Source organism: Cherax quadricarinatus, chromosome 55 (assembly GCF_038502225.1).
Source record: "Cherax quadricarinatus isolate ZL_2023a chromosome 55, ASM3850222v1, whole genome shotgun sequence".
Classification (NCBI taxonomy): domain Eukaryota; kingdom Metazoa; phylum Arthropoda; class Malacostraca; order Decapoda; family Parastacidae; genus Cherax; species Cherax quadricarinatus.
This window is the reverse complement of record NC_091346.1, coordinates 20,456,187-20,475,812: the sequence shown is the minus strand read 5'-3', so window position 1 is coordinate 20,475,812 and position 19,626 is coordinate 20,456,187. Positions and strand designations below refer to the sequence as shown.

Genomic DNA, 19,626 nt, shown 5'->3' with positions numbered 1-19,626 from the left:
CCTCAGACTTTACTCTGTTGACTACTACTCTTTGTGTTCTATTTGTTAAAAAATTATAGGTTCATCTACCAACTTTTCCTGTTATTCCTTTAGCACGCATTTTGTGAGCTATTACACCATGGTCACACTTGTCAAAGGTTTTTGCAAAGTCTGTGTATATTACATCTGCATTCTGTTTGTCTTTTAGAGCATCCAGGACCTTGTCGTAGTGGTCCAGTAGCTGGGACAGACAGGAGAGACCTGCTCTAAACCCGTGTTGCCCTGGGTTGTGTAACTGATGGGTATTTAGATAGGTGGTGATCTTGCTTCTTAGAACCCTTTCAATGATTTTTATGATATGGAACGTTAGCGCTATCGGTCTATAGTTCTTTGCTAATGCTTTACTGCCCCCTTTATGGAGTAGGGCATGTCTATTGTTTTTAGTAACTGTGGGACGACCCCCGTGTCCATGCTCCCTCTCCACAGGATGTTAAAAGCACGTGATGGGGGCTTCTTGCATTGATGAATACGGAGTTCCATGAGACTGGGCCTGGGCACAGTGGATGGGCATGTCATTTATTGCTTTTTGGAAGTCATTTGGCGTCAGGATAATATCAGATAGATATATTTCTACCAAATTCTGTCTCTCATAAAAAAATTCAATTAGGTCTTCGACTCTCAGTCTGGTTACCTCAAATTCCTCCTCTCTTTACACCATTCTTCTTTGTAATGGATCGATGAAGCTAATGTGTGGCGAAACGTTTCTTCAGTAAAGAGGACAACCAATTACCTTCCCTCGACGTTCTCCTACTCACTGGTGAAAACAGACTTTCTTTTAAAGTCTACCGGATACCCACCTACAAGAACGATCTACATTTCTTCTCTCACCATGACACCAGAACTAAAAGAGGGGTAGTTATTGGCTTCTTTTTTTGAGAGCCTACAGAATTTCCAGCCTGCAGTTCCTCGAAGAAGAATGCACATATATCACCAATTCTTTTAGTTCACTTCACTGCAGGAAACGTGCGACACGTATCCTCAGCAAGACCAACACCTATCAAGTTGAAGAAAAGCCTCCAAGTTACATCGTTTTACCGGTCAGCAACGTTGCCACTAATGTTTCAAAAATGTTCGACAGAAAACTGGCCAAAATATCTACCAGCTCTTCAACTACTATTAGGAACCTGATATAGAAACCCAAGCATGATTCTGGCGCAAGTGCAGGAATTTACACTATACCATGTGGGGTGTGTGGCAAAGTATATGTAGGGGAAACAGCCAGATCTCTGGACGTTAGGATCACCGAACACAAAAATGCTTGCAGAAATGATGATCGTAAACACGCGTGTGTTCAACATAGGGACGATGTTGGACACCTCATGAAATTCAGTGAGGCTAAACTAGTGATGAAAGAAGACGATTTAAGACGGAGAAAATGCATGGAAGCTGCCCTAACTGCTGTCAATAACACTATGAAGCGAAAGTCCGGTAGTTACAGTATCTCAAAATTGCTAATCAACAAGATATTACCCATTCTGGAAACTGCTGTTACATGATGTCAACAGGTCCCTCTGCAGCCATCGGTCTCACCACCTTAGTTCCACTACTACTACTACCACCTCTACCCACGCGACACTTCACCTGACTCCTGCCACTATACATACGCGTTTTCTTTAATAAATGTCCTGAACTGTACGTACATAAGTGTCTTTTTCCATAGTGGTATACTTGACTGTGTACTCTCAGCCCTGCTGAAGTCTTCCAGCTAAGAGGACGGAGTTCACTATTTAAGGAATAAAAATCTTGTGTCAGATTATGTCAGGAAACCCGTTCAATGATGATGACTTGAAAATCATCCATTGATGGAGTATGATAGGAAAATCGTCCTGTGTGATGGAGTATGACAGGAAAATCGTCCAATGATGGAGTATTAGAAGTCACCTTGAAGAGCATAATTTGATTAATGAATCTCAGCATGGATTCACGAGAGGTCGTTCCTGCCTGACAAATTTACTGACGTTCTTCAATAAAACATTTAAGGCAGTGGACAGTGATAAAGAATATGATATTGTTAATTTGGACTTCAGTAAAGCTTTCGATAGAGTACCTCACAAAAGACTTAAGAAAAGTGGCAGCTCATGGTATAGGAAGCAAAGTTCTCGCATGGATAGAGGCATGGCTTACTAATAGAATGCAGAAAGTTTCCATTAATGGGGTCAAATCTGAACGGGGACTGGTCATTACTGCGTTCCACAAGGATAACTTTCAGGCCCATTGTTGTTCATAATTTACATTAATAACCTTGATGAAGGAATTAGAAGTGACATGAGCAAATGATGATGCAAAAATAGGCCGAATGATTGATTATGAGGAGGATACCATTGAACTTCAGGAGGATTTGAACAAATTAATGTCTTGGTCTGAAAAGTGGCAGATGAAGTTCAATATGGACAAAAAAAATGAATGAAAATAACCCTCAAAGTTATAAACTAGGTGAAGTAGAGCTTGAGCACACAGAGTAAAAAGGACTTAGGAGTCATGGTAAGCGGAAATCTAAAGCCAAGACAACAGTGCCTTAGTGTGTGCAATAAGGCTAACAGATTACTAGGATTTACTTCAAGAAGTATAAGTAACAGAAGTCCAAAAGCTGTGATAAATGGTTTAGAAAACCGACAAGTTGAAGACTGAGACATTTATGCAATATACGGGAATCTTTATTGAGGAAATGTTTCGCCACACAGTGGCTTCACCAGTCCAATACAAAGCAGAAAGGTGTAAGGAGACGAGGAGTTTGAGGTAATCAGTCCCTCAGCCTGGAGTCGATGCGTTCAGTCCATCAGTCTTCTACAAGATTGATGGACTGAGATTAGACAAATATATAAGTGGGAGGGACTGGGTTTGATTGGTGTCGTGGTGTCAGATCTGTTTGTGACTTGATAAAGCTCACTGTGTGGGCGAAACGTTGTCAATAAAGGATCACATTATACTGCTTAAGTGTTTATATTTCCATTGTGTCGGTATTTTATGCCATTTATTTCCATCGTGTCGGTATTTTATGCCATTTATTTCCATCGTGTCGTGGGTACGGAAGTAAATTCTTGGGTAGCTTTGGGAACGGGTGGTTTTGATAAGGACTTGTCTTGTATGGGCCAGTAGGCCTTCTGTAGTGTTCCTCTATTCTTATGTTCTTAAGACAGGAAAATTATCCTGTGTGATGGATTAAGACGAAAATCATCCAGTGATGGAGTATGACAGGAAAATCATCCAGTGATGGAATATGACAGGAAAATCATCCAGTGATGGAGTATGACAGGAAAATCATCCAGTGATGGAATATGACAGAAAAATCATCCAGTGATGGAGTATGACAGGAAAATCATCCAGTGATGGAGTATGACAGGAAAATCATCCAGTGATGGAGTATGACAGGAAAATCATCCAGTGATGGAGTATGACAGGAAAATCATCCAGTGATGGAGTATGACAGGAAAATCATCCAGTGATGGAGTATGACAGGAAAATCATCCAGTGATGGAGTATGACAGGAAAATCATCCAGTGATGGAGTATGACAGAAAAATCATCCAGTGATGGAGTATGACAGGAAAATCATCCAGTGATGGAGTATGACAGGAAAATCATCCAGTGATGGAGTATGACAGGAAAATCATCCAGTGATGGAGTATGACAGGAAAATCATCCAGTGATGGAGTATGACAGGAAAATCATCCAGTGATGGAGTATGACAGGAAAATCATCCAGTGATGGAGTATGACAGGAAAAATCATCCAGTGATGGAATATGACAGGAAAATCGTCCTATGTGAAAGGATATGTTACATATTATTATTATTATTATTATTATTATTATTATTATTATTATTATTATTATTATTATTATTATTATTATTATTATTATTACTGTTACTATTACTATATTTAAGAGGAACCACTAAACCCGTAGAGGGTCGCACATCGGGAAGCTTGGTCTCGGGACCAGCCTGAGCAACAACCAGGTAACAATAAGGTTCGATTTGAGGAAATGGGAGACGACAAGCCCAAGTCCAGTTCCTCGGATCAAGATCCCCCCTCTCGTGAGTTTATCATAGTGCTTAGTGCCCTAATTACTCATAATTACTCACGGACAATTTGCATATTAAATTAGGTACCAGTATATAAATTCTTAATTAATTTAGTCAGGATCAATACCAGATGCGCGCAGGATGTTTTTCCTGACGTGTTTCATCGTGCAGGATGTTTTTCCTGACGTGTTTCATCGTGCAGGATGTTTTTCCTGACGTGTTTCATCGTGCAGGATGTTTTTCCTGACGTGTTTCATCGTGCAGGATGTTTTTCCTGACGTGTTTCATCGTGCAGGATGTTTTTCCTGACGTGTTTCATAAGAACATAAGAAAGAAGGAACACTGCAGCAGGCCTACTGGCCCATACGAGGCAGGTCCAATTCTTCCACCGGCTTAAGCCAATACATTAACCTAGTCAGGTCAGGTCACATTCACTTAAGGAAGGAGTACGGCATCTGACCTAGCAGCACAAGCTAGTCAGGTCCAACTCACACCCATCCACACCAACTCATGTATTTATCTAACTTATTTTTAAAACTACACAACGTTTTAGCTTCTATGACGGTACTCGGGAGTTTGTTCCACTCATCCACAACTCTCTTACCAAACCAGTGCTTCCCTATGTCCTTCCTGAATCTGAATTTTTCCAACTTAAAACCATTGCTGCGAGTCCTGTCTTGGCTAGATATTTTTAGCACGCTATTTACATCCCCTTTATTTATTCCTGTTTTCCATTTATACACCTCAATCATATTACCCCTAATTCAACGCCTTTCTAGAGATAACAGATCCAGGGCCCTCACTCAGGATGGTTTTCCTTTCATAGTCATCACACTGGACGGTTTTCCTGCCTGGTGGCAAAAGCTCTCGCTTTACACGCTGAGGGTCCGGGTTCGATTTCCTGCGAGGGTAAAAACATTGGTAGTGTTTCCTTACACCTGTTGTCTATGTTCACCCATAAGTAAAATGGATACCTGGGTGTTAGTCGACTGGTGTGGGTCGCATCCTGGGACAAAACTGACATAACTTGTCCGAAATGCTCAGCATAACAAGCGGCTTTCTATATACTAGTACGTCAGTGATGTCAGCTATGGTCTGTATACCTTGTACATGTACTGGTAGAAATAAAGATATTATTATTATTATTATTATTATTATTATTATTATTATTATTATTATTATTGTTACTTTACACTGGATGAGACAGACTCTTCAAATCTCATTCAAGGATAACATCGGGGTCAACACAGTCTCGAGCATATCACCAGAGTTATTAATGATATTATATATATATATATATATATATATATATATATATATATATATATATATATATATATATATATATATATATATATATATATATATATATATATATATATATATATATATATATATATGCAACATATGTCAGGACCGTCCTGGAGTGTGCAGCATCAGTATGGAACCCTCACTTAGTAAAGCGTGTTATGAGACTAGAGAAAGTGCACTCTCACACACACATTCCCAGGTACACTCCCACGTACTCTCTCTCACACACACTCCCATACACACACTCCCCTACATACACTCCCATTCACGTACTCCCACTTAGGCTATTTCAGAGTGCAAGCACTATACTTTCCGCCTCCAGGACTCGAGTCTGGCTAACCGGTTACCCCTGGAATTCCTTCACAAAAGCTAAATTACTCACATTCCAAGGAGTCAAACCATAAAGCCACTCGGAACTAACATATATGTCTAGAGGAGGGAGGGAGGAGGGCCAGCGTAGTAGCAGGTTGATATCGTAACTGGGAGAGAGGGTGTTAAAGTTAGCTGGTTAGAGGAGGGGGGTGTTAAAGTTAGCTGGTTAGGGGAGGGGGTGTTAAAGTCAGGAGGTTAGGGGAGGGGTGTTAAAGTTAGCTGGTTAGAGGAGGGAGGTGTTAAAGTTAGCTGGTTAGGGGAGGGGGTGTTAAAGTCAGCAGGTTAGGGGAGGGGTGTTAAAGTTAGCTGGTTAGGGGAGGGGTGTCAAAGTCAGCAGGTTAGGGGTTTAGTTAGTTAGTTTAATATGTTTATTATGCACCCCATACCCATCCTGTGGGCGGTAGTCAAAAGATTACAGAGGTACATAATTGGTCCAGGGACTGGACTCCAAAGTTTTGATAGCTGAGCAAGTTACAGAGGTAATGAACTCACAATTTACAAAGGTAATGAACTCACAATTTACAAAGGTAATGAACTCCAGGTAGGTCTGGTCACAATCATGACAAGTTACAAAGGCATTTAGGGGAAGGGTGTTAAAGTTAGCAGGTTAGGGGTGGATAGGCCACTACCCTTTTTTATCCCCACCTACCCCTCCTCCCTCCCCAACCTTTCCCAAACTTCCATCCTTACCCATCCTTCTTCCCCCACTCCCCTCTTACCAAAGCTCTGGTCAGAACCTCGAACCTCGAGGGGAAGGGTGTTAAAGTCAGCAGGTTAGGGGAAGGGTGTTAAAGTTAGCAGGTTAGGGGAAGGGTGTTAAAGTTAGCAGGTTAGGGGAAGGGTGTTAAAGTCAGCAGGTTAGGGGAAGGGTGTTAAAGTCAGCAGGTTAGGGGAAGGGTGTTAAAGTCAACAGGTTAGGGGAAGGGTGATAAAGTTAGCTGGTTAGGGGAGGGGGGTGTTAAAGTCAGCAGGTTAGGGGAGAGGGTGTTAAAGTCAGCAGGTTAGGGGAGTGGTGTTAAAGTCAGCATTTCAGGGGAAGGGTGTTAAAGTCAGCGGGTTAAGGGAAGGGTGTTAAAGTCAACAGGTTAGGGGAGGGGTGTTAAAGTCAGCATGTTAGGGGAGGGGGTGTTAAAGTCAGTAGGTTAGGGGAGGGTGGGAGAGACGGAGTGTGTAGCCCCGGGGTTGCAAGGCCATGGTATTATTGATCTGTGTTGCATGGGCGTGTGCCTGCACTCACACCAGCCTTCAGTGTTCACCCACACCAGCCCACACCTCATCACAGCCTCCCATACCAGCCCACACCTCATCACAGCCTCTCACACCAGGATTTCAATCAGGTCATCCCATCCACCAGAGGCAAGTACAGCTGGCACCGGGAGCCAGACATGTGTTGTAGAGTGTCACAGTAAAGCTAGTTGTCCCTGGCACCGCTCACTAACACTGGCGCTGGTTGTGCCGCAACATAGCGCCTTAATAATGTTGCTAGAAGTACCGACAATGTGTTAAGTAAAAGGAGACAAGTGCAACTAATGTGACGTTTTATTGTGGCAACGTTTCGCTCTCCAGGAGCTCTGTCAAGCCATTACAAACAATACAGTAACACAGAGGATATATATATATATATATATATATATATATATATATATATATATATATATATATATATATATATATATATATATATATATATATATATATATATATATATATATATATATATTATATAGGTATATATTGACTACATCTTCCCTCTGTGTCCCAGTATTTTTTTTACCTGCTTGACAAAGGTCCTGGAGAGCGAAACGTTGCCACAGGAAAACGTCACATTGGTTGAACTTGTGTCTTTTTAGCTGACACAAGTACTTAACAAATATCTCAGTTAACTGCGCTGACCAGTGGTTTCTGTAGGTTAGTCCCTCAAGGGTGTCCTTGATGCCGATGATGGGGCTCTTGATGCTAGCGAAGGGGACTTTTGATGCTGGTGAAAAACCTCTTGATGCCGGTAATTACCCTTGATGCCTACGAGGGTGGCTCTTGATGCCAGCGAAGGGGGCTCTTGATGCCAGCGAAGGGGGCTCTTGATGCAACCCACTGGTGTTAACATTACCTTACTAAGATCAAGAAAAACAGTCACAACACCGTAACTGGAACAACACACAAACAACTCCCACAAAGGAGAGACAGAAACACAACGTTACGGAAGTCTTGAACCTCAACACAAAAAAATACCTACAACTGGCCTTTTTCTCGTCTCAAAATAAGAATCCTAGTAAAAATTCACTTTTTAATGGCAGTATTTTCAGGAATTCCGTAACACTGGATAAACTCATATAATACGCACCACTAAAGGAAAAAAAATAGCCCCCACCCCCCCAAAAAAAAGTATATGGTGATAATAATCTAAAAAGCATATTAAAATTACCAAAAAAAGTTCATTTAGTGAGTCATTTAAGTGTACTTAAGTGAATGTTGCTGTCTTGTAGCCTCCTTAACTACCAGATTGTAATAATAATAATAATAATAATAATAATAATAATACCTAGGTAGTAGGTTGGTAGACAGCAACCACCCAGGGAGGTACTACCGTCCTGCCAAGTGAATGTAAAACGAAAGCCTGTAATTGTTTTACATGATGGTAGGATTGCTGGTGTCCATTTTTCTGTCTCATAAATATGCAAGGTTTCAGGTACGTCTTGCTACTTCTACTTACACTTAGGTCACACTACACATACATGTACAAGCATATATATATACACACATCCCTCTGGGTTTTCTTCTATTTTCTTTCTAGTTCTTATTCTTGTTTATTTCCTCTTATCTCCATGGGGAAGTGGAACAGAATTCTTCCTCCGTAAGCCATGCGTGTTGTAAGAGGCAACTAAAATGCCGGGAGCAAGGGGCTAGTAACCTCTTCTCCTGTATATATTACTAAATGTAAAAGGAGAAACTTTCGTTTTTCCTTTTAGGCCACCCCGCCTCGGTGGGATACGGCCGGTGTGTTGAAAGAAAGAATAATAATAATAATAATAATAATAATAATAATAATAATAATAATCTGGTAGATCTTGTATGCATAAGACACAGTGGTGATTGATACACAGGAGACACAGTGGTGATTGATACACAGGAGACACAGTGGTGATTGATACACAGGAGACACAGTGGTGATTGATACACAGGAGACACAGCGGTGATTGATACACAGGAGACACAGTGGTGACTGATACACAGGAGACACAGTGGTGATTGATACACAGGAGACACAGCGGTGATTGATACACAGGAGACATAGTGGTGATTGATACACAGGATACATAGTGGTGACTGATACACAGGAGACACAGTGGTGATTGATACACAGGAGACACAGTGGTGATTGATACACAGGAGGCACAGTGGTGATTGATACACAGGAGACACAGTGGTGATTGATACACAGGAGGCACAGTGGTGATTGATACACAGGAGACACAGTGGTGATTGATACACAGGAGACACAGTGGTGATTGATACACAGGAGACACAGTGGTGATTGATACACAGGAGACACAGTGGTGATTGATACACAGGAGACACAGTGGTGATTGATGCACAGGAGACACAGTGGTGATTGATGCACAGGAGACACAGTGGTGATTGATACACAGGAGACACAGTGGTGACTGATACACAGGAGACACAGTGGTGATTGATACACAGGAGACACAGTGGTGATTGATACACAGGAGACACAGTGGTGATTGATACACAGGAGACACAGTGGTGATTGATACACAGGAGACACAGTGGTGATTGATACTCAGGAGACACAGTGGTGATTGATACACAGAAGACACAGTGGTGATTGATACACAGGAGACACAGTGGTGATTGATACACAGGAGACACAGTGGTGACTGATACACAGGAGACACAGTGGTGACTGATACACAGGAGACACAGTGGTGATTGATACACAGGAGACACAGTGGTGATTGATACACAGGAGACACAGTGGTGATTGATACACAGGAGACACAATGGTGACTGATACACAGGAGACACAGTGGTGATTGATACACAGGAGACACAGTGGTGATTGATACACAGGAGACACAGTGGTGACTGATACACAGGAGACACAGTGGTGACTGATACACAGGAGACACAGTGGTGACTGATACACAGGAGACACAGTGGTGACTGATACACAGGAGACACAGTGGTGACTGATACACAGGAGACACAGTGGTGATTGATACACAGGAGACACAGTGGTGATTGATACACAGGAGACACAGTGGTGATTGATACACATGAGACACAGTGGTGACTGATACACAGGAGACACAGTGGTGACTGATACACAGGAGACACAGTGGTGACTGATACACAGGAGACACAGTAGTGACTGATACACAGGAGACACAGTGGTGATTGATACACAGGAGACACAGTGGTGATTGATACACAGGAGACACAGTGGTGATTGATACACAGGAGACACAGTGGTGATTGATACACAGGAGACACAGTGGTGACTGATACACAGGAGACACAGTGGTGATTGATACACAGGAGACACAGTGGTGATTGATACACAGGAGACACAGTGGTGACTGATACACAGGAGACACAGTGGTGATTGATACACAGGAGACACAGTGGTGATTGATACACAGGAGACACAGTGGTGACTGATACACAGGAGACACAGTGGTGACTGATACACAGGAGACACAGTGGTGATTGATACACAGGAGACACAGTGGTGATTGATACACAGGAGACACAGTGGTGATTGATACACAGGAGACACAGTGGTGATTGATATACAGGAGACACAGTGGTGACTGATACACAGGAGACACAGTGGTGATTGATACACAGTAGACACAGTGGTGATTGATACACAGGAGACACAGTGGTGATTGATACACAGGAGACACAGTGGTGATTGATACACAGGAGACACAGTGGTGACTGATACACAGGAGACACAGTGGTGACTGATACACAGGAGACACAGTGGTGATTGATACACAGGAGACACAGTGGTGATTGATACACAGGAGACACAGTGGTGATTGATACACAGGAGACACAGTGGTGATTGATACACAGGAGACACAGTGGTGATTGATACACAGGAGACACAGTGGTGATTGATACACAGGAGACACAGTGGTGATTGATACACAGGAGACACAGTGGTGATTGATACACAGGAGACACAGTGGTGACTGATACAGCTAAGTGGAGAACTGGTCAATATTACACTGGTAAATCTAACAGCGAACTGTGACCAACGGTAGGTACTATACTTACCATCGTATATATATATATATATATATATATATATATATATATATATATATATATATATATATATATATATATATATATATATATATATATATATATATATATATATATATATATATATTAGGTTAGCGGTGAACGTTGAAATGATATAAAAGTATGTGACTTAGGGTGCCAAAAATGCAGGTTATTAATAAATGTAGTGGCAGGGCTATGCAGCTGTGAGTGGCACCCCAATGAGTGCCACCCCCTGAGTGCCACCCCCTGAGTACCACCCCTGAGTGCCAGCACTCTAAGTGCCACCCCAATGAGTGGCACCCACTGAGTGCCACCCACTAGCATAATAATAAACGTAGGGTAGAGTGGGAATGTAGTGGGTGGTGGCAGTAACTGGTCAGGCTCTACCCCGGCCAGCAGTGTTACCTGCGCTGTGTTACCTGCGCTGTGTTACCTGCGCTGTGTTACCTGCGCTGTGTTACCTGCGCTGTGTTACCTGTGCTGTGTTACCTGCGCTGTGTTACCTGTGCTGTGTTACCTGCGCTGCGTTATCTTCGCTGTGTTACCGTATTGCGTTACCTGCGCTGTCACCTGCGTTGTGTTACCTCTGTTACCTGCGCGGTCGTACACCTCGTTCCATACACGTATAAAACGCCAGTTTATACACGTTCTTCTCCGTTCTTGATTGAACGACACATCAATGGACAAGGTATGTTTCATGTTACGTTAACAGGTAATGCAAGAAGTGGCCAGGGAGTTTTATAGGTGGTCAGTCCCTCAGTCTACATAGGTGGTCAGTCCCTCAGTCTACATAGGTGGTCAGTCCCTCAGTCTACATAGGTGGTCAGTCCCTCAGTCTACATAGGTGGTCAGTCCCTCAGTCTACATAGGTGGTCAGTCCCTCAGTCTACATAGGTGGTCAGTCCCTCAGTCTACATAGGTGGTCAGTCCCTCAGTCTACATAGGTGGTCAGTCCCTCAGTCTACATAGGTGGTCAGTCTCTCAGTCTACATAGGTGGTCAGTCCCTCAGTCTACATAGGTGGTCAGTCCCTCAGTCTACATAGGTGGTCAGTCTCTCAGTCTACATAGGAGGTCAGTCCCTCAGTCTACATAGGTGGTCAGTCTCTCAGTCTACATAGGTGGTCAGTCCCTCAGTCTACATAGGTGGTCAGTCCCTCAGTCTACATAGGTGGTCAGTCCCTCAGTCTACATAGGTGGTCAGTCCCTCAGTCTACATAGGTGGTCAGTCCATCAGTCTACATAGGTGGTCAGTCCCTCAGTCTACATAGGTGGTCAGTCTCTCAGTCTACATAGGTGGTCAGTCTCTCAGTCTACATAGGTGGTCAGTCCCTCAGTCTACATAGGTGGTCAGTCCCTCAGTCTACATAGGTCAGTCCCTCAGGTCAGTCTCTCAGTCTACATAGGTGGTCAGTCCCTCAGTCTACATAGGTGGTCAGTCCCTCAGTCTACATAGGTGGTCAGTCCCTCAGTCTACATAGGTGGTCAGTCCCTCAGTCTACATAGGTGGTCAGTCCCTCAGTCTACATAGGTGGTCAGTCCCTCAGTCTACATAGGTGGTCAGTCCCTCAGTCTACATAGGTGGTCAGTCCCTCAGTCTACATAGGTGGTCAGTCCCTCAGTCTACATAGGTGGTCAGTCCCTCAGTCTACATAGGTGGTCAGTCTCCCTCAGTCTACATAGGTGGTCAGTCGCTCAGTCTACATAGGTGGTCAGTCCCTCAGTCTACATAGGTGGTCAGTCCCTCAGTCTACATAGGTGGTCAGTCCCTCAGTCTACATAGGTGGTCAGTCCCTCAGTCTACATAGGTCAGTCCCTCAGTCAGTCCCTCAGTCTACATAGGTGGTCAGTCTCTCAGTCTACATAGGTGGTCCCTCAGTCTACATAGGTGGTACATAGTCCCTCAGTCTACATAGGTGGTCAGTCCCTCAGTCTACATAGGTGGTCAGTCCCTCAGTCTACATAGGTGGTCAGTCCTCAGTCTACATAGGTGGTCAGTCCCTCAGTCTACATAGGTGGTCAGTCCCTCAGTCTACATAGGTGGTCAGTCCCTCAGTCTACATAGGTGGTCAGTCCCTCAGTCTACATAGGTGGTCAGTCCCTCAGTCTACATAGGTGGTCAGTCCCTCAGTCTACATAGGTGGTCAGTCCCTCAGTCTACATAGGTGGTCAGTCCCTCAGTCTACATAGGTGGTCCTCAGTCTACATAGGTGGTCAGTCCCTCAGTCTACATAGGTGGTCAGTCCCTCAGTCTACATAGGTGGTCAGTCCTTCAGTCTACATAGGTGGTCAGTCTCTCAGTCCCTCAGTCTACATAGGTGGTCAGTCGCTCAGTCTACATAGGTGGTCAGTCCCTCAGTCTACATAGGTGGTCAGTCTCAGTCTCAGTCCCTCAGTCTACATAGGTGGTCAGTCTACATAGGTGGTCAGTCCCTCAGTCTACATAGGTGGTCAGTCCCTCAGTCTACATAGGTGGTCAGTCCCTCAGTCTACATAGGTGGTCAGTCCCTCAGTCTACATAGGTGGTCAGTCTCTCAGTCTACATAGGTGGTCAGTCCCTCAGTCTACATAGGTGGTCAGTCCCTCAGTCTACATAGGTGGTCAGTCCCTCAGTCTACATAGGTGGTCAGTCCCTCAGTCTACATAGGTGGTCAGTCCCTCAGTCTACTACATAGTCTACATAGGTGGTGGTCAGTCTCAGTCTACATAGGTGGTCAGTCCCTCAGTCTACATAGGTGGTCAGTCCCTCAGTCTACATAGGTGGTCAGTCCCTCAGTCTACATAGGTGGTCAGTCCCTCAGTCTACATAGGTGGTCAGTCTCTCAGTCTACATAGGTGGTCAGTCCCTCAGTCTACATAGGTGGTCAGTCCCTCAGTCTACATAGGTGGTCAGTCCCTCAGTCTACATAGGTGGTCAGTCCCTCAGTCTACATAGGTGGTCAGTCTCTCAGTCTACATAGGTGGTCAGTCCCTCAGTCTACATAGGTGGTCAGTCCCTCAGTCTACATAGGTGGTCAGTCAGTCTACATAGGTGGTCAGTCCCTCAGTCTACATAGGTGGTCATCTACATAGGTGGTCAGTCAGTCTCTCAGTCTACATAGGTGGTCAGTCCCTCAGTCTACATAGGTGGTCAGTCCCTCAGTCTACATAGGTGGTCCCTCAGTCTACATAGGTGGTCAGGTACAGTCCCTAAGTCTACATAGGTGGTCAGTCCCTCAGTCTACATAGGTGGTCAGTCCCTCAGTCTACATAGGTGGTCAGTCCCTCAGTCTACATAGGTGGTCAGTCCCTCAGTCTACATAGGTGGTCAGTCCCTCAGTCTACATAGGTGGTCAGTCCCTCAGTCTACATAGGTGGTCAGTCCCTCAGTCTACATAGGTGGTCAGTCCCTCAGTCTACATAGGTGGTCAGTCCCTCAGTCTACATAGGTGGTCAGTCCCTCAGTCTACATAGGTGGTCAGTCCCTCAGTCTACATAGGTGGTCAGTCCCTCAGTCTACATAGGTGGTCAGTCCCTCAGTCTACATAGGTGGTCAGTCAGTCCCTCAGTCTACATAGGTGGTCAGTCCTCTCAGTCTACATAGGTGGTCAGTCTCTCAGTCTACATAGGTGGTCAGTCCCTCAGTCTACATAGGTGGTCAGTCCCTCAGTCTCCATATGTGTCAGTCCCTCAGTCTACATAGGTGGTCAGTCCTTCAGTCTACATAGGTGGTCAGTCTCTCAGTCTACATAGGTGGTCAGTCCCTCAGTCTACATAGGTGGTCAGTCCCTCAGTCTACATAGGTGGTCAGTCCCTCAGTCTACATAGGTGGTCAGTCCCTCAGTCTACATAGGTGGTCAGTCCCTCAGTCTACATAGGTGGTCAGTCCCTCAGTCTACATAGGTGGTCAGTCCCTCAGTCTGGTTATTATTATTATTATTATTATTATTATTATTATTATTATTATTATTATTATTATTATTATTATTATTATTATTACTGTTATTATACTACTACTAATAATAATTATTATTATTGTTGGTGTTATTATTAGAGTGAGAGAGAGAGAACAGTGTTGCCAACAAGGCTTCTGACTTAATACAATTATTAACACTGTAGGAAGGTAAACTAGGTCATTCCTAGACTTAATCCATTTTCAGCGCCAGGGAGTAACGCCCTTATTGCAAGAGGGTTTAGGGGCTGTGAGGAGGATAGTTGGTGTTTTTATGGTGGTGGTAGTGGTGGTGGTGGTGGTGGTGGTGGTAGTGGTGGTGGTGGTGGTAGTGGTGGTGGTGGTGGTGGTGGTAGTGGTGGTGGTGGTGGTAGTGGTGGTGGTGGTAGTGGTACTGGTAGTAGAGTTGGTGGTGGTGGTGGTGGTAGTGCTAATGATAGTGGTGGTTGTGGTAGTGGTGGTGGTAGTGGTTGTGGTAGTGGTGGTGGTAGTGGTGGTGGTGGTGGTAGTGATGGTGGTGGTGGTAGTGCTTTTGGTGGTGGTAGTGCTGGTGGTGGAGCACTAGTGGTAATGATAGTCTTGGTGGTGTTGGTGGTGGTGGTAGTCGTAGTGTTAGTAGTGGTGGTGGTGGTAATGGTGGTGGTAATGGTGGTGGTGGTGGTAGTGGTGGTGGTGGTAGTGGTACTGGTAGTAGAGTTGGTGGTGGTGGTGGTAGTGCTAATGATAGTGGTGGTTGTGGTAGTGGTGGTGGTAGTGGTGGTGGTAGTGGTAGTGGTGGTAGTGGTGGTAGTGGTGGTAGTGGTGGTACTGGTGGTAGCGGTGGTGGTGGTAGTGGTGGTAGTGGTGGTGGTGGTAGTGGTGGTAGTGGTGGTGGCTGTGGTGGTGGTAGTGGTGGTCGTGGTCGTGGTGGTGGTAATGGTGGTGGCAGTGGTGGTGGTGGTGGTAGAAGTGGTAGTAGCGGTGGTAGTAGTGGTAGTAGTGGTGGTAGTAATTGCGGTAGCGATGGTAGTAGTGGTGGTGGTAATAGTGGTAGCAGTAGTGGTAGTAGTGATGGTAGTAGTGGTGGTAATAGTGATAGTAGTAGTGGTGGTAGTAGTGGTAGTAGTGGTGGTAATATTGGTGGTAGTAGTGGTAGAGGTGGTAGTAGTGGTAGTAGTGGTGGTAATAGTGGTAGTAGTAGTGGTAGTAGTGGTGGTAATAGTGGTAGTAGTAGTGGTAGTAGTGGTGGTAATAGTGGTAGTAGTAGTGGTAATAGTGGTGGTAATGGTGGTAGTAGTGGTAGTGGTGGTAGTAGTGGTAGTGGTGGTAGTAGTGGTAGTGGTGGTAGTAGTGGTAGTGGTGGTAGTGGTAGTGGTGGTAGTAGTGATAGTGGTGGTAGTAGTGGTAGATCATAGAAAACCAGTGTTATAATTAAACACATAAACATATACCTAAGTGACCAGTAATTTATATATATAAACACCAATAAACATTTTTTACTTAAAGTGTTAATTTAGCTTAATAATATACTTTCATTTATAACATTAACAAAACAATGATATTAATAATGAGAATAAAGCAAACATTGAGTTGACCTCGACTACGAGACTAGGAGTTCTTGATCCAAGGAGTATTCGTTGAACTAGTACACCAAACAGGAACTAGAATGAAGTTAGTCTAGACTTATCCACACCACAGTGTGTCCTGGGGTAGCGAGTACAACATCCAGTTCCGCTGGATGCGCTACTTAAGGATCGTATGGTTCAGTGGATTAGGGCGTCATGTGTTTTCGCCCACCATGAGGCAGGCCAAAGCAGCATGGGTTCGAGTCCTTGGCTAGTGCAGTGTTGGTATTGATATACATACATATATATATACAGCCAGACGGTTTCAGCCTTTTCCCTTACTGATATAATAATAATAATAATAATAACAATAATAATAATAAAACAATAATAATACGAATAATAATAATAATAATAATGATAATAATAATAATAATAATAATAATAATTATAATGTGAAATTACAATTAACATTCGTAGCTTTGATTGAAAGGGTTATTAATTAAATAGCTTGACGCCCTCTCACTCATCACATATTTTGTGTACATAGTTTTTTATTAATGTTAATGATTTAATTACATTAATGTGCTTTCATCAATTAATAGAAATGTAAAGTTTGAGTTTTAGGGGCTTGAGCACCCAGCATGCTGTTGTGGGCACAGGTGCTGTTAGAGTGTGAGCCAGGTAACTTTTACGAAGGAATTCAGGATAAACCGGTTAGCTGGACTTGAGTCCGGGAGATGCGCGTTGAAGGAGGGATGTGGGGGTGTTACTCACTTATATGCGGTTACAGGAGTCGAGTCACAGCTCCTGACAGTCAGGGGGGGGGGGTATTCTGACTGTAATGTCAGCGCACTCCTCTCAAGTCGGAGATTAAACGAACGATGGTGAATGTGCTTTCTACTTTGGGTTACCCTACCATAGTAGGAGAGACGGCCGTTGTTATGATATATATATATATATACGACCTTGACTGGAGCGGTGAGGGGCCAGGAGGTAACACACGACTCATCAGAAATTCACTCTGAACTTAATTAAAAATGTAATAAGCTGAAAGGGGAATATAAATATATTATTTTAGTCTGTAATTTGCTGGGATTGTATCACAGTTTGTTGTAGTTCGATGTTGACTCTCTCAACGGCAGGAGTTAAATCAATCACTTATATTTGCAACACTTAGTGCAACTCATTTATAAAGATGTTGCCAAATCACTTTTATTATTAATTCACTGCAATACAATTCAGTTTAGTTCAATAAGAGTTTTGATCAATGCTCGTGGACTGGACACTTGTCAAGGCTGAGGGACTGATTATCTCGTCTTCTACTGTCTGCTGTCTATGTCCTCGGCAATGAACTGTAAACATCACTGACTGGTGAAACGTTTGCTTTGCAAAGATACCCAGGTGTTGCACATGTGTCTTATTAGTCCACTTGTCGGTAGTGTGTACAGTTGTGATATGTGTTAGGAAACATTCCCAGTGTCTTCACCCACACCTGGATGTCAACTCTGGTTCCTACGTAGTGGGACAAAGCCGCTACTGCTGTGTGTTAAGCCACATATAATTCAAAGCCATCGACAAGACTGGGGTGATTAAGCTTGTAATCCACCTCAAGAATGATAACATTCAAACATTCATGTATAAGAAAGGGATTGCAGTGACCAGTTATTATTATTATTATTATTTTTATTAACACATCGGCTGTCTCCCGCCAGAGGCGCACTCACACTACAGTTATAAAACTGCAACATTAACACCCCTCCTTCAGAGTGCAGACACTGTACTTCCTATCTCCAGGACTCAAGTCCGGTCAACCGGTTTCCATGAATCCCTTCATAAATGTTACCTTGCTCACACTCCACCAGCATGTCAAGTCCTAAAAGCCATTTGTTTCCATTCGTTCCTCTCTAACACGCTCACGCACGCTTGCTGGAAGTCCAAGCCCCTCGCACACAAAACCTCCTTTACCCCCTCCCTCCAACCTTTCCTAGGCCGACCCCTACCCTGCCTTCCCTCCACTACAGATTTATACACTCTCGAAGTCATTCTATTTCGTTCCAGCCTCTCTACATGTCCAAACCATCTCAACAACTCCTCCTCAGCCCTCTGGATAATAGTTTTGGCAATCCCGCATCTCCTCCTAATCTCCAAACTACGGATTCTCTGCATTATATTCACACCACACATTGCCCTCAGACATGACATCTCCACTGCCTCCAGCCTTCTCCTTGTTGCAACATTCATCACCCATACCTCACACCCATACAAGACCGTTGGTATAACTTTACTCTCATACATTCCCCTCTTAGCTTCCAAGAACTAAGTTCTTTGTCTCCACAGACTCCTCAATGCACCACTCACCTTTTTTCCCCTCGTCAGTTCTATGATTCGCCTCATCCTTCATAGACCCATCTGCTGACACGTCCACTCCCAAATATCTGAACACCTTCACCTCCTCCATACTCTCTCCTTCCAGTCTGATATCCAGTCTTCCGTTATCTAATTTTTTTGTTTGTTTTGTTATGACCAGTTATGTGCATCGTATATACCTTGTGATACTCAGCTATTTTAAGTGTACTGTATATACCATCAGATACACACCTCTCAGTGTATATATACTGAGAGATACACACCTCTCAGTGTATATATACTGAGAGATACACACCTCTCAGTGTATATATACTGAGAGATACACACCTCTCAGTGTATATATACTGAGAGATACACACCTCTCAGTGTATATATACTGAGAGATACACACCTCTCAGTGTATATATAATGAGATATACACACCTCTCACTGTATATACAGAGATATACATACCTCTCAGTGTATATATACTTAGAGATACATACCTCTCAGTATATATATACTGAGAGATACACACCTCTCAGTGTATATATACTGAGAGATACACACCTCTCAGTGTATATATACTGAGATATACACACCTCTCAGTGTATATATAATGAGATATACACACCTCTCAGTGTATATATACTGATATATACACACCTCTCAGTGTATATATACTGAGAGATACACACATCTCAGTGTATATATACTGAGATATACACACCTCTCTGTGTATA

The 19,626-nt window shown here is 43.5% G+C and overlaps 1 protein-coding gene across 2 annotated transcripts in view; it reads left to right on the top strand.

Annotated features, from left to right (window-relative positions):
- The first annotated feature begins 11,448 nt into the window (after window positions 1–11,448).
- LOC128698943 (uncharacterized) overlaps window positions 11,449–19,626 on the top strand; it is a 335,492-nt gene continuing 327,314 nt past the window's right edge. For both annotated transcript variants that reach the window (XM_053791383.2, XM_070096898.1), the window contains exon 1: window positions 11,449–11,749. The gene's annotated coding sequence lies outside the window, so the exon portion shown is untranslated. The remainder of the gene's footprint in view (window positions 11,750–19,626) is intronic.